The following is a 13,916-nucleotide window of genomic DNA, read 5'->3' on the forward strand; positions in this document are numbered from 1 at the left end:
ATTATCATAATCTTTATCGATATCATTAACTATATAATCACCAACATTCATGGTTATTATATCCATCATCATTATCATAATCTTCCTCATCATTATAACCATCTCCTTCAATATCAATAGAAACAGAAAAATACGATGGATAGCATCATCTTCGGTCCTCGTTTCAGCCTAAAAGAAAAGAGTTGGTTGGGTCACGGCCCAATACACAGCCCAACAGAAGCAGATAAGTTTCGGTCCAACATAACACTTAAACCTAATGCAGTAGCCCGTTTGTCTTTGATTAGAAGATTATAAGGCCCAAGAATAGCCCGATCACTTTACTCAGGCCATAACGACAGGATATCCAGCTGTGAATCAATTAGGTCGATAGGAATAAAGGGGTGTCGGTGTTAGGTGATAGCGACAGAAAAGCAAAGAAAAAGAAAAAAAAATTAGCATTCGATGTTCAATAGTCATAGTATCCTTCTCCTTCTTTGTTTAAAACAGGAATCGAGCAATAATAAAAGTTGCAGTAGCAACGAGCAGTCACAAGTGGTTTTTCAATGGGTGATGGTTTAAGGTAGTGAAACACAAGCTGCAAAATAGCGGTTGTTGGTGGTAAAAGGCTGCATACAGAACCAGAAACAAACGGCAGAAATATATAAATAGTACCGTAGGGTTTTCGATGATCTTGGGTGTGTTTTGGGTGAACACTTTGTGGGTGTTTTGTGGTGATCGATTACAAACAGAGAGGTGCAACACCCGAATGGTTTTAAGATGGTGGCGAGGTGGAAGGATGGTTTATCAAATGAAAATAGAGAGTGGTAGAGAGGTGGTCACAGTGAATGAAAGTAATATGGTTGTTTGATTTCATGTATTCTATCAAAATAAAAGAATAATAACAACCTGGAACAATCGTTGTAGCATCAATATGAAAATGGGTTTCGTTTGGCTTTGTCAAAACTAGAAAACGGCTTCGAGAAAAATAATGAAGCAGTAATAGTAATCGTGGTTCAATGGTTGCCGGTTGATAGTTATGGTGATCGAAGATTGTGGGTTGTGATGGTTTCGAGTGGTGGTGAGAGTGAGATCAAGGTGAACCGAGAACTAATAGATTACATGGGTTTGTCCTTGACTCAAGTAAACTCAAAAAGGTGGTGGGTTGTTGTGTGTGATAGATGATCAATGATGGTTGAGCAAGTGAGGGTTTGAATACAAGTAGAAGGAAAAATTTGTGTTAGTGTGTGTCTGTCCATATGCATATGTATATGTATATGTGTATATATAATAAGTGTGTGGTAGTTCGTTGGTTATGGTTTTAATCACACAGAAAGAAACAGAGAACAACAAGTGGGGTGGATTAGGTGATATATGCTCATGAACGTGTATATTATTTGTAAGGAAGGAAAGTAAAACAAGAATATAGATATAGTGGGTTGGATTGGACAGATAACGATACAAGTGCTTGTGCCTTCAATTTCAACACAAGTTGATATATTATAATGTAATAATAATAATTAACTAACTCAAAAATCTATCAAACTTGAGTAAATGAAACAGTTAGCAGCCACATAATTGTAATTTTATGCCGACAGTTTTCACGGACTACTATATCGTACCCCGTTGTTAAATCAGTGGCGGATAAACTCATAAAAATCCCAAAAATTTTAAATTAAATGTCTTTATTTATTTAGGTCATTATTGTATAAAATTTAGTCATTAATTTAATAAATAAAAAGTACATCAACTGTCCCTCTCATTTATGAGTAAAATATAAAAAGTGTTAAAATTAAATAATTAGATTCTAAATATACTTTTAATAAGACTATAACTTATATAACTCATTTTCGAATCACCGTTTATTTTAAAATCATATAAGTTTGAATTAAACTTGCTTAATATTAATCGAGACATCAAACGAGTATTACAATCATTAAATATTTATTTTCAACATACTTTATTTATATATATAGATATATTTTAAATAATAATTATTATAATACCCTATTTTTATTTTATTAAATTTTAATAACAACCACATATAATACTTCAAATTATATTTCGAATTATTATTTATATATACATTCACACATATCTATTTACAATTAATTGTTCGTGAATCGTCGAGACCAGTCGAAGGTCAAATGAATATATGAATATTGTTCCAATGTTTTCTAGACTCAACATTACATACTTTGCTTATCGTATCGAAATCATATAAAGATTAAGTTTAAATTTGGTCGGAAATTCCCGGGTCATCACATATTCTCAGTCCCAAAAATATATATTGCAAAAGCATTTAAAAAGGGAGCAAATGAATCTCACTCTACAATATTTTGTAGTAAAAATATTCATACGACGATACTGAACAATGCATGGTTGGCCTCGGATTCACGAACCTATATCATTTGTATATATATTAAAACATATACTTATAATCGAATAAATATATATATTATTATTAGTGATATAATTCTTATCTTATTAACTTATGTGTTTCTTTATGTAATTTAATATATATTCATTTTATATTTATTTTGAATAATTATAAATATAGTTATGTTAAGTAAATTTTTATATGAAGATCTTTTGTTTGTGAAATTAATAATTATGATAATACTAGTATTAGTAAAAAAAAGAATATTGATACTATACATTAATAATGTTAAAAGTGATAACTTTAATAAAATGATAACTTTGAAGATTTTTAGTTATAATGACACTTCTAATAGAAGTAATAATAATGATAATAATTTTAATAATGATAATGATAACAATATTAGTAGTAATGATACTTATACTATTTATAATAATGATAATAACAGTCTTATTACAAATGATAATATTAATAATACTACTTAATGAAATTATTAGTATGAATAATAATATTAGTGATAATAATAATAATATTAATCATAATAATAATCTTAATTGTGCTTATAATACTTATAATACTCTTAGTTTGTTTAAGGAGAACGATACTTCTAAAGATGTTGATTTTAATAATAATGATAATCCTTAATAATACTAGTAGTAGTAATAATAATGATAATAACTAATAATTACAATACTAGTAGCAATAATAATAATATTTAGTAGTAATAATCATACTAGTAATAATAAGTGTTAATTAATAATACTAATAATTGTAATACTACTAATAATAATAACAATCAATTTAATGATAATACGATTGATAATAACTATAATTATAACAATAATAATAATAATAATAATAATAATAATAATAATAATAATAATAATAATAATAATAATAATAATAATAATAATAATAATAATAATAATAATAATAATAAAGATTTTTGAAATGTAAAAACTACCTTAGAAGCCCATTTTAAAAAAAAATTGCACCAAGCAGGGATCGAACCCGAGACCTCCTGAATACCCTTTAACTCGTTAACCATTTGGGCTGTTGCCCCATTTCTGATTAATCTGTCAACCTATTTTTATTTAACCCATATATTAAACTGTTCTATCTTCTTCATCAATAAACCAATCAATCCCAGGAACGAATCCAATAATGAATCAGTTATAAAAAAAAATTAAATTAGATTCTGCCAACTAATTAGAAATCATCCAAATTCATTGTTTGCAATAATAAAAATGAAAAAAATATATATATAAAAAAAAGAAGAGCTTGCTGCTGTCGCAGCTCTTAACACAAAAAGAAAAAATTGATTTTTGATTTTGGGATCATTTTAGACTAAGGTTTCTACACGAAATAGTTTGAAAATCATGTATACAAACTTTAAGAATCATCAATTGTTCCATAAGTTCAAAAACAAACTCGAATTTCCTTATGAACAAATCGTTTGACTTTTTAATTTATATGTTTGACTCCAAAATCCAAACTCAATATTAAAAATTGGAACTTGAGACTTCACAGACAGTTTTATTATGAGATTACTAACACTTCTTCATTATTACATTTTGAAATTCGCTTCGAAATCGAGTTTTAGTAAAAATGAGCAAGAACAGAGTTATGACTGATTTCGTTTATTTTTTTTCTCAATTAAATCAATAATTAAAATTTGAAAGTGGTTGCAATTGATAATGAATATGAAGAATGATTCGCTTATCATTTGAGAAGCTTAATTATAGAATGAAAGTGGGTGTACAGGTTTATTCGACCAGAGTATGAGACAGAAGAAAAAAATAAGAAAAATAAAAAGGGGATTATGACACATAACTGATTCTTGTACGATCTTGATTTGGATACCCCATTATATTAGACAGGAACAAAAACTGGATACAGTTTGATGGTGAAATGAAACAGATTAGGAGGTTCAAACAAAATTAAATACAGTAAATGATTGAGATACAAATATGAAATTGATTCTCTTAAGTAAAAATACGTATATATATATATATATATATATATATATATATATATATATATATATATATATATATATATATATATATATATATATATATATATATATATATATATATGTAGTGACCCGAACTTTTCCATGTTTATATATATTAATTAAGATTGATATTTACATGACTAAATGTTTCCAACGTGTTAAGAAATCAAACTTGTTAAGACCTGATTAAATGAAATAAGTTTCATATAGACAATTGATCACCCAAGTTGACCGGCGATTCACGAACGTTACAAAATTGTAAAAACTACATGTTGTGGTATATATATATACATATATATATGGTTGACATAAGATTATGATGAGTAAGTATCTCACTAAATATATTAACAATGTGTGATATACATAAGAAATGAGATTACTAAGTTAAGAAACTCGAAATGATATATATAACGATTATTGTTATGATAACGTCTACTAAATACATATGTGTCATATTAAGATATTGATACACTATATTTAACATGATAAAATGATATTTAAATATATCATTAAGTGTGTTAACAATGAACTACATATGTAAAAACAAGACTACTAACCCAAGAATTACGAAACGAGACTTATATGTAACGATTATCGTTGTAACGATATTTTAATGTATATATCATATTAAGAGATATTCATACATCATAATATCATGATAATATAATAATTTAACATCTCATTTGATATAATAAACATTGGGTTAACAACATTAATTGAGATCGTTAACTTAAAGGTTTCAAAATAACACTTAAATGTAACGACTAACGAAGACTTAACGACTCCATTAGAATGTATATACATGTTGTGTTTTGATATGTACTCTTACACTTTTGAAAGACTTCAAGAAACATATCAAAATACTTCTACTTAACAAAAATGCTTACAATTACATCCTCGTTCAGTTTCATCAACAATTCTACTCGTATGCACCCGTATTCGTACTCGTACAATACACAGCTTTTAGATGCATGTACTATTAGTATATACACTCCAATGATCAGCTCTTAGCAGCCCATGTGAGTCACCTAACACATGTGGGAACCATCATTTGGCAACTAGCATGAAATATCTCATAAAATTACAAAAATATGAGTAATCATTCATGACTTATTTACATGAAAACAAAATTACACATCCTTTATATCTAATCCATATACCAACGACCAAAAACACCTACAAACACTTTCATTCTTCAATTTTCTTCATCTAAGTGATCTCTCTCAAGTTCCATCTTCAAGTTCTAAGTGTTCTTCATAAATTCCATAAGTATAGTTTCATAAAAATCAAGAATACTACCAAGTTTTCAAGTTTACTTCCAAGCTTTCTAATCCATTCCAAGTAATCATCTAAGATCAAGGAACCTTTGTTATTTACAGTAGGTTATCTTTCTAATTCAAGGTAATATTCATATTCAAACTTTGATTCAATTTCTACAACTATAACAATCTTATTTCAAGTGAAAATCTTACTTGAACTGTTTTCGTGTCATGATTCTGCTTCAAGAACTTTCAAGCCATCCAAGGATCCTTTGAAGCTAGATCCATTTTTCTCATTTCCAATAGTTTTATCCAGAAAACTTGAGGTAGTAATGATGTTCATAACATCATTCGATTCATACATATAAAGCTATCTTATTCGAAGGTTTAAACTTGTAATCACTAGAACATAGTTTAGTTAATTCTAAACTTGTTCGCAAATAAAAGTTAATCCTTCTAACTTGACTTTTAAAATCAACTAAACACATGTTCTATATCTATATGATATGCTAACTTAATGATTTAAAACCTGGAAACACAATGAACACCATAAAATCGGATATACGCCGTCGTAGTGAAACCGGGGGCTGTTTTGGTTTGGATAATTAAAAACTATGATAAACTTTGATTTAAAAGTTGTTCTTCTGGGAAAATGATTTTTCATATGAACATGAAACTATATCCAAAAAACTTGGTTAAACTCAAAGTGAAATTATGTTTTTCAAAATGGTCATCAAGATGTCGTTCTTTCGACGGAAATGACTACCTCTTTAGTAATTGACAAGTAACTTAAATTTCTGACTATAAACTTATAATTTTTCTGTTTGGATTCTTAAACTAGAGTTCAATATGAAACCATAGCAATTTGATTCACTCAAAACGGATTTAAAATGAAGAAGTTATGGGTAAAACAAGATTGGATATTTTTGATCTTGTTAGCTACGGGAAATGTTTAACAAATCTATACAAATCATATCCTAGCTAACTTATATTGTATTATACATGTATTCTAATATATTATGTAATCTTGGGATACTATAGACACGTATGCAAATGTTTTGACATATCATATCGACCCATGTATATAGATTATTTGGAACAACCATAGACACTCTATATGCAGTAATGTTGGAGTTAGCTATACAGGGTTGAGGTTGATTCCAAAAAATATATATACTTTGAGTTGTGATTTAGCCTGAGACGTGTATACACTGGGTCGTGGATTGATTCATGATAATATATATCGATTTATTTCTATACATCTAACTGTGGACAACTAGTTGTAGGTTACTAACGAGGACAGCTGACTTAATACACTCAAATCTTTAAAACATAATAAAAATGGTTGTAATTATATTTTGATCATACTTTGATATATATGTACATATTTGTATAGGTTCGTGAATCGATCCGTGACCAAGTCTTATTTTCGAGGAAGGAAATATCTGTGAAAGTGAGTTATAGTCCCACTTTTAAAATCTAATATTTTTGGGATGAGAATACATGCAGGTTTTATAAATGATTTACAAAATAGACACAAGTACGTGAAACTACATTCTATGGTTAAATTATCAAAATCGAATATGCCCCTTTTTATTAAGTCTGGTAATCTAAGAATTAGGGAACAGACACCCTAATTGACGCGAATCCTAAAGATAGATCTATTGGGCCTAACAAACCCCATCCAAAGTACCGGATGCTTTAGTACTTCGAAATTTATTTCATATCCGAAGGGTGTCCTGGAATGATGGGGATATTCTTATATATACATCTTGTTAATGTCGGTTACTAGGTGTTCACCATATGAATGATTTTTATCTCTATGTATGGGATGTATATTGAAATATGAAATCTTGTGGTCTATTATTATGATTTGATGATATATAGGTTAAACCTATAACTCACCAACATTTTTGTTGACATTTTAAGCATGTTTATTCTCAGGTAATTATTAAGAGCTTCCACTGTTGCATACTAAAATAAGGACAAGATTTGGAGTCCATGCTTGTATGATATTATGTAAAAACTGCATTCAAGAAACTTATTTTTGACGTAATATATTCTTATTGTAAACCATTATGTAATGGTCGTGTGTAAACGGTATATTTTAGATTATCATTATTTGATAATCTACGTAATGCTTTTAAACCTTTATCGATAAAATAAAGGTTATGGTTGTTTTAAAAATGAATGCAGTCTTTGAAAAACGTCTCATATAGAGGTCAAAACCTCGCGATGAAATCAATTAATATGGAACGTTTATAATCAATATGAACGGGACATTTCAGTTGGTATCAGAGCGTTGGTCTTAGAGAACCAGAAAATTGCATTAGTGTGACTTACCGAGTTTGTTAGGATTCATTAGTGAGTCTGGACTTCGACCGTGTTTTTCTTCAAAAACGATTGCTTAACATTTTTTTTGTTGGAAACTATATATTATTAACATGTAAATATTATGTGATATATTAATCTCTTAACGTGTTTGATATTGTGTGATAGATGTCTTCCTCTAGTACAAATCACATTGATTCACCTAATAATAATGAAGAGTCGAATATATTTTGGGAAGATTCACAAATTCCCAAAGAGGAACCGGAAGAGGAGGAACCGGAAGAAGAGGAACCAGAAGAGGATGAATCAGAAGAGGAGGAACTAGAGGAAGAGGAGGTTCCGGAGGAAAAAATATTGATACCTATTGTAAATCGATTAAATAAAATAAAATCCTCAACCAACGGACCAAAGTTAATAATGGTCAATGGTGTTTCCGCCGAGGAAGCAAAATATTGGGAAGATTACCAATTTTCTGATGAATCGGATCCCGATGAGGATTCCGATGATGTTATAGAAATTACCTCGACCCAATTTAATAAAGCGAAAGAAAATAATAAGGGAAAAGGTATAAAAATAGAGAAATCCGATTCCAACCCCGATGAACTTTATATGTATCGACAACATCTGTATTTCCTAAAATGTAACAATGATCCGGGAACCTCTAAACCACCAGGTTTTTCTAAACCATTATGAAAAATGACGGCTCGTATTAGAGGAACACCATATATTCCTAGAAAATTAGGAAAACGAACCAAGTCCGAAGAAGAAGAAACCAGTGATTCAGATTAGAAGATTGTAATCATGTTGTGTATTATATGTATTGTAGTGTGCTTGTACTTTTATGTTCTATGTAAAAATTGCTTGTATTGTTTGTTAATTATCTTTTACGAATCTAATCCTTGTCTATTTTACAGTATAAAAACAAAATGGACGTTAAGGGTAGACAACCGAATATTTTAGAAGACCTACCAGAGGATATGATTGAGGAAATCTTGTCTAGAGTCGGTCAGAATTCATCAGCACATTTAGTTATGGCGAAATTAACTTGTCATACATTTAAAAGACTTTCCAGAAATGCCTTAGTTTATAAAAGGCTTTCCTTTGATAGGTGGGGTATATCACATTGGGGAGACCGTAAGTTACGCCGTGTTTTCTTTAAAGCGTTAAATGCGGGGAACCCAAATGCAATTTTACGCTGCGAGTTAAGAACCTATTTTGACTCAACATATCCCAACATAGGATTTCGTGAATTAGAAAGAGCTTCTAACATGCAACATAAAGAAGCATGTTATGCTTACAGGTTAGTGATGTTCGCTTCTTACCAAAGTGAGAAAAAGAACATCGGATTGCAAATTTTAAATAAAACCTTCCCACAAGTGACGGATTCAGTAGTTTGGGTGAGAAACAAGGTTTTTAGATTATTACGGGGCTGTTAGACATTACGAAACCCTCGTCGTTTTGACGACATTACAACATGCTGCCTAGCTAATGGTCATAACGGTTATTTTCCACAAGACCAAGGATGGGAATTCGTCTTAGTAAAACCAGAATGCATGACTTGTTTCTGGACTTATGAATTACGTGTCTTTATTTCCTGTGCTGAACAACTTGCGTATTAACTAGATTTATCTTCAAAACTGTCCTGTATCATAGTGTACTATATTTCATGTTATATGTAATATAGCGAAGTTGTAAGTTTGAAGAATATTTGTATGTGATATATTATTATAATCAGTTTTTCATATGGAATTGTCGTAGTTGAATTGTATATTAGCTACTATGTATGAACTTAACGGGTAGGTAGTACCCGAATTTAAAATTATAAAACGCTAATATGAAGAAAAAGCTTTTATAAATGAGTTCATATTATGCTACGAGATACTATTGACTACTCTTAATATTCTGTATGATTAAATTGTTTCATTTGACTATTTTGAAGGAAATGGCACTGACTACTCGACACACCTTGAATATGAGTGAAGAGGAATTTCGTGCCTTTCTTGCTTCAAACATAGCCGCAGTACAGGCCGCGCTACATACCAACAATAATTCTGAATCTAGCAATACAGCTAAAGGCGCAAGAAATCGTGTAGTATGCTCCTACAAGGAATTCACTGCCTGCAAACCTTCAGAATTTGATGAGACCGAAGGACCAATCGGATTGAAACGGTGGATCGAGAAAGTCGAATCGGTTTTTGCCACAAGTAAGTGTACTGAAGGAGACAAAGTGAAGTACGCTACGCATACCTTCACAGGTATTGCGTTAACATGGTGGAATACCTATCTAGAGCAAGTGGGACAAGATGCTGCTTACGCGCTACCGTGGTCAGCATTCAAGCACTTGATGAACGAGAAGTACCGTCCCAGAACCGAGGTCAATAAGCATAAGTCAGAACTTAGAGGGTTACGAACACAGGAATTCGATATTACTTCGTACGAAAGACGATTCACAGAATTGTGCCTATTGTGTCCGAGAGCATTCGAAGATGAGGAAGAGAAGATCGACGCGTTTGTGAAAGGGTTACCGGAGAGAATCCAAGAAGATATAAGTTCACACGAGCCTGCCTCCATACAAAAGGCATGTAGAATGGCTCACAAACTAGTGAACCAGATTGAGGGAAGAATTAAAGAACAGGCGGCCGAAGAGGCCAACGTGAAGTTAGTCAAAAGAAAGTGGGAGGAAAACGGTGATAAGAGTCACCAAAACAACAACAACTGTCCCAACAATCGCAACATCAATCGCAACTACAACAAACGGCACAACAACAACAACTACAACAATCATCCCAACAACAATAACAATCGCAATAACAATAACAATCAGAAGCAGCTATGCCAAAGGTGTGAAAAGTATCACTCGGGGTTCTGCACCAAATTTTGCAACAAGTGTAAAAGAAATGGTCATAGCGCGGCGAAGTGTGAGGTCTACGGACCAGGGGTTAACAGAACGAAAGGAACAAATGGTGTCGGAACGAGTAATGGCGGAGCAAGTAGTGTCGGAGCAAGTTATGCCAATGTAGTTTGTTATAAATGTGGAAAACCGGGCCACATTATTAGAAATTTCCCGAACCAGGAGAACACGAATGGACAAGGTCGCGGAAGAGTTTTCAATATTAATACGGCAGAGGCACAGGAAGACCCGGAGCTTGTTACGGGTACATTTCTTATTGACAATAAATCTGCTTACATTTTATTTGATTCGGGTACGGATAGAAGCTATATGAGTAGAGATTTTTGTGCTAAATTAAGTTGTCCATTGACGCCATTGGATAGTAAATTTTTACTCGAATTAGCAAACGGTAAATTAATTTCAGCAGATTATATATGCCAGAATCGAGAAATTAAACTGGGTAGCGAAATATTTAAGATTGATTTGATACCAGTAGAGTTAGGGAGTTTTGATGTAATAGTTGGCATGGACTGGCTGAAGGAGATGAAAGCAGAGATCGTATGTTACAAAAATGCAATTCGCATTGTACGAGAAGAAGGAGAACCCTTAATGGTGTACGGAGAAAAGGGCAACATGAAGCTACATCTTATTAGTAATTTGAAGGCACAAAAACTAATAAGAAAAGGTTGCTATGCTGTTCTAGCACACGTCGAGAAAGTACAAACTGAAGAAAAGAGCATCAGTGATGTTCCCGTCGCAAAAGAATTTCCCGATGTATTTTCGAAATAATTACCGGGATTACCCCCACATCGATCCGTTGAATTTCAAATAGACCTTGTACCAGGAGCTGCACCAATAGCTCGTGCTCCATACAGACTCGCACCCAGCGAAATGAAAGAATTATAAAGTCAGTTACAGGAACTTTTAGAGCATGGTTTCATTCGACCAAGTACATCACCATGGGGAGCTCCTGTTTTGTTTGTGAAGAAGAAAGATGGTACATTCAGGTTGTGTATCGACTACCGAGAGTTGAACAAACTTACCATCAAGAACCGCTACCCACTACCGAGAATTGACGACTTATTTGATCAACTACAAGGCTCGTCTGTTTATTTGAAGATCGATTTACGTTCTGGATATCATCAAATGCGAGTAAAGGAGGATGATATTCCAAAAACTGCTTTTAGGACTCGTTATGGTCATTATGAGTTTATGGTTATGCCGTTTGGATTGACTAACGCACCAGCTGTGTTCATGGACCTTATGAACCGAGTGTGTGGGGCATATCTTGACAAGTTTTTCATTGTTTTCATCGATAACATACTTATTTACTCAAAGAATGATCAAGAGCACGAAGAACATTTGAGAAAAGTTCTAGAAGTATTGAGGAAAGAAAAACTGTACGCTAAGTTTTCAAAGTGTGCATTTTGGTTGGAAGACGTTCAATTCCTCGGTCACATAGTGAACAAAGAAGGTATCCAGGTGGACCCGGCAAAGATCAAAACTGTTGAAAAGTGGGAAACCCTGAAAACTCCGAAACACATACGCCAGTTTTTAGGACTAGCTGGTTACTACAGAAGGTTCATCCAAGACTTTTCCAGAATAGCAAAACCCTTAACTGCATTAACGCATAAAGGGAAGAAATTTGAATGGAAAGATGAGCAAGAGAAAGCGTTTCAATTGTTAAAGAAAAAGTTAACTACGGCACCTATATTGTCATTACCTGAATGGAATGATGATTTTGTGATATATTGTGACGCCTCAAAGCAAGGTCTCGGTTGTGTATTAATGCAACAAATGAAAGTAATTGCTTATGCGTCTAGAGAGATTCACGAACAGAATTATACGACGCATGATTTGGAATTAGGCGCGGTTGTTTTTGCATTAAAAACTTGGAGGCACTACTTATATGGGGTCAAAAGTATTATATATACCGACCACAAAAGTCTTCAACACATATTTAATCAGAAACAACTGAATATGAGGCAGCGTAGGTGGATTGAATTATTGAATGATTATGACTTTGAGATTCGTTACTACCCGGGGAAGGCAAATGTGGTAGCCGACGCCTTGAGCAGAAAGGACAGAGAACCCATTCGAGTAAAAGCTATGAATATAATTATTCACACTAACCTTACTACTCAAATAAAGGTGGCGCAACAAAGAGTTTTAAAAGAGGAAAATTTAAAGGATGAAATACCCAAAGGATCGGAGAAGCATCTTAATATTCGGGAAGATGGAACCCGGTATAGGGCTGAAAGAATTTGGGTACAAAAATTTGGAGATATGAGAGAAATGGTACTTAGAGAAGCTCATAAAACCAGATACTCAATACATCCTAGAACGGGGAAGATGTACAAGGATCTCAAGAAACATATTTGGTGGCCAGGTATGAAAGCCGATATTGCTAAATACGTAGGGGAATGTTTGACGTGTTCTAAGGTCAAAGCGGAGCATCAGAAACCATCAGGTCTACTTCAACAACCCGAAATCCCAGAATGGAAATGGGAAAACATTACCATGGATTTCATCACTAAATTGCCAAGGACTACAAGTGGTTTTGATACTATTTGGGTAATAGTTGATCGTCTCACCAAATCAGCACACTTCCTGCCAATGAGAGAAGATGACAAAATGGAGAAGTTGGCGCGATTGTATTTGAAGGAGGTTGTCTCCAGACATGGAATACCCGTCTCTATTATCTCTGATAGGGATGGTAGATTTATTTCAAGGTTCTGGCAGACGTTGCAACAAGCATTGGGGACTCGTCTAGACATGAGTACTGCCTATCATCTATAAACTGATGGGTAGAGCAAAAGGACGATACAAACGCTTGAAGACATGCTACGAGCATGTGTTATTGATTTCAGAAACAGTTGGGATCGACACCTACCGTTAGCAGAATTTTTCTACAACAGTTATCATTCTAGTATTGAGATGGCACCGTTTGAGGCACTTTATGGTAGAAAGTGCAGGTCTACAATTTGTTGGAATGAAGTGGGGGATAGACAGATTACGGGTCCAGAGATAATACAAGAAACTACCTAGAAAATCATCCAAATT

This window comes from Rutidosis leptorrhynchoides, chromosome 4 (genome assembly GCF_046630445.1).
Source record: "Rutidosis leptorrhynchoides isolate AG116_Rl617_1_P2 chromosome 4, CSIRO_AGI_Rlap_v1, whole genome shotgun sequence".
Taxonomy (NCBI): Eukaryota; Viridiplantae; Streptophyta; class Magnoliopsida; order Asterales; family Asteraceae; genus Rutidosis; species Rutidosis leptorrhynchoides.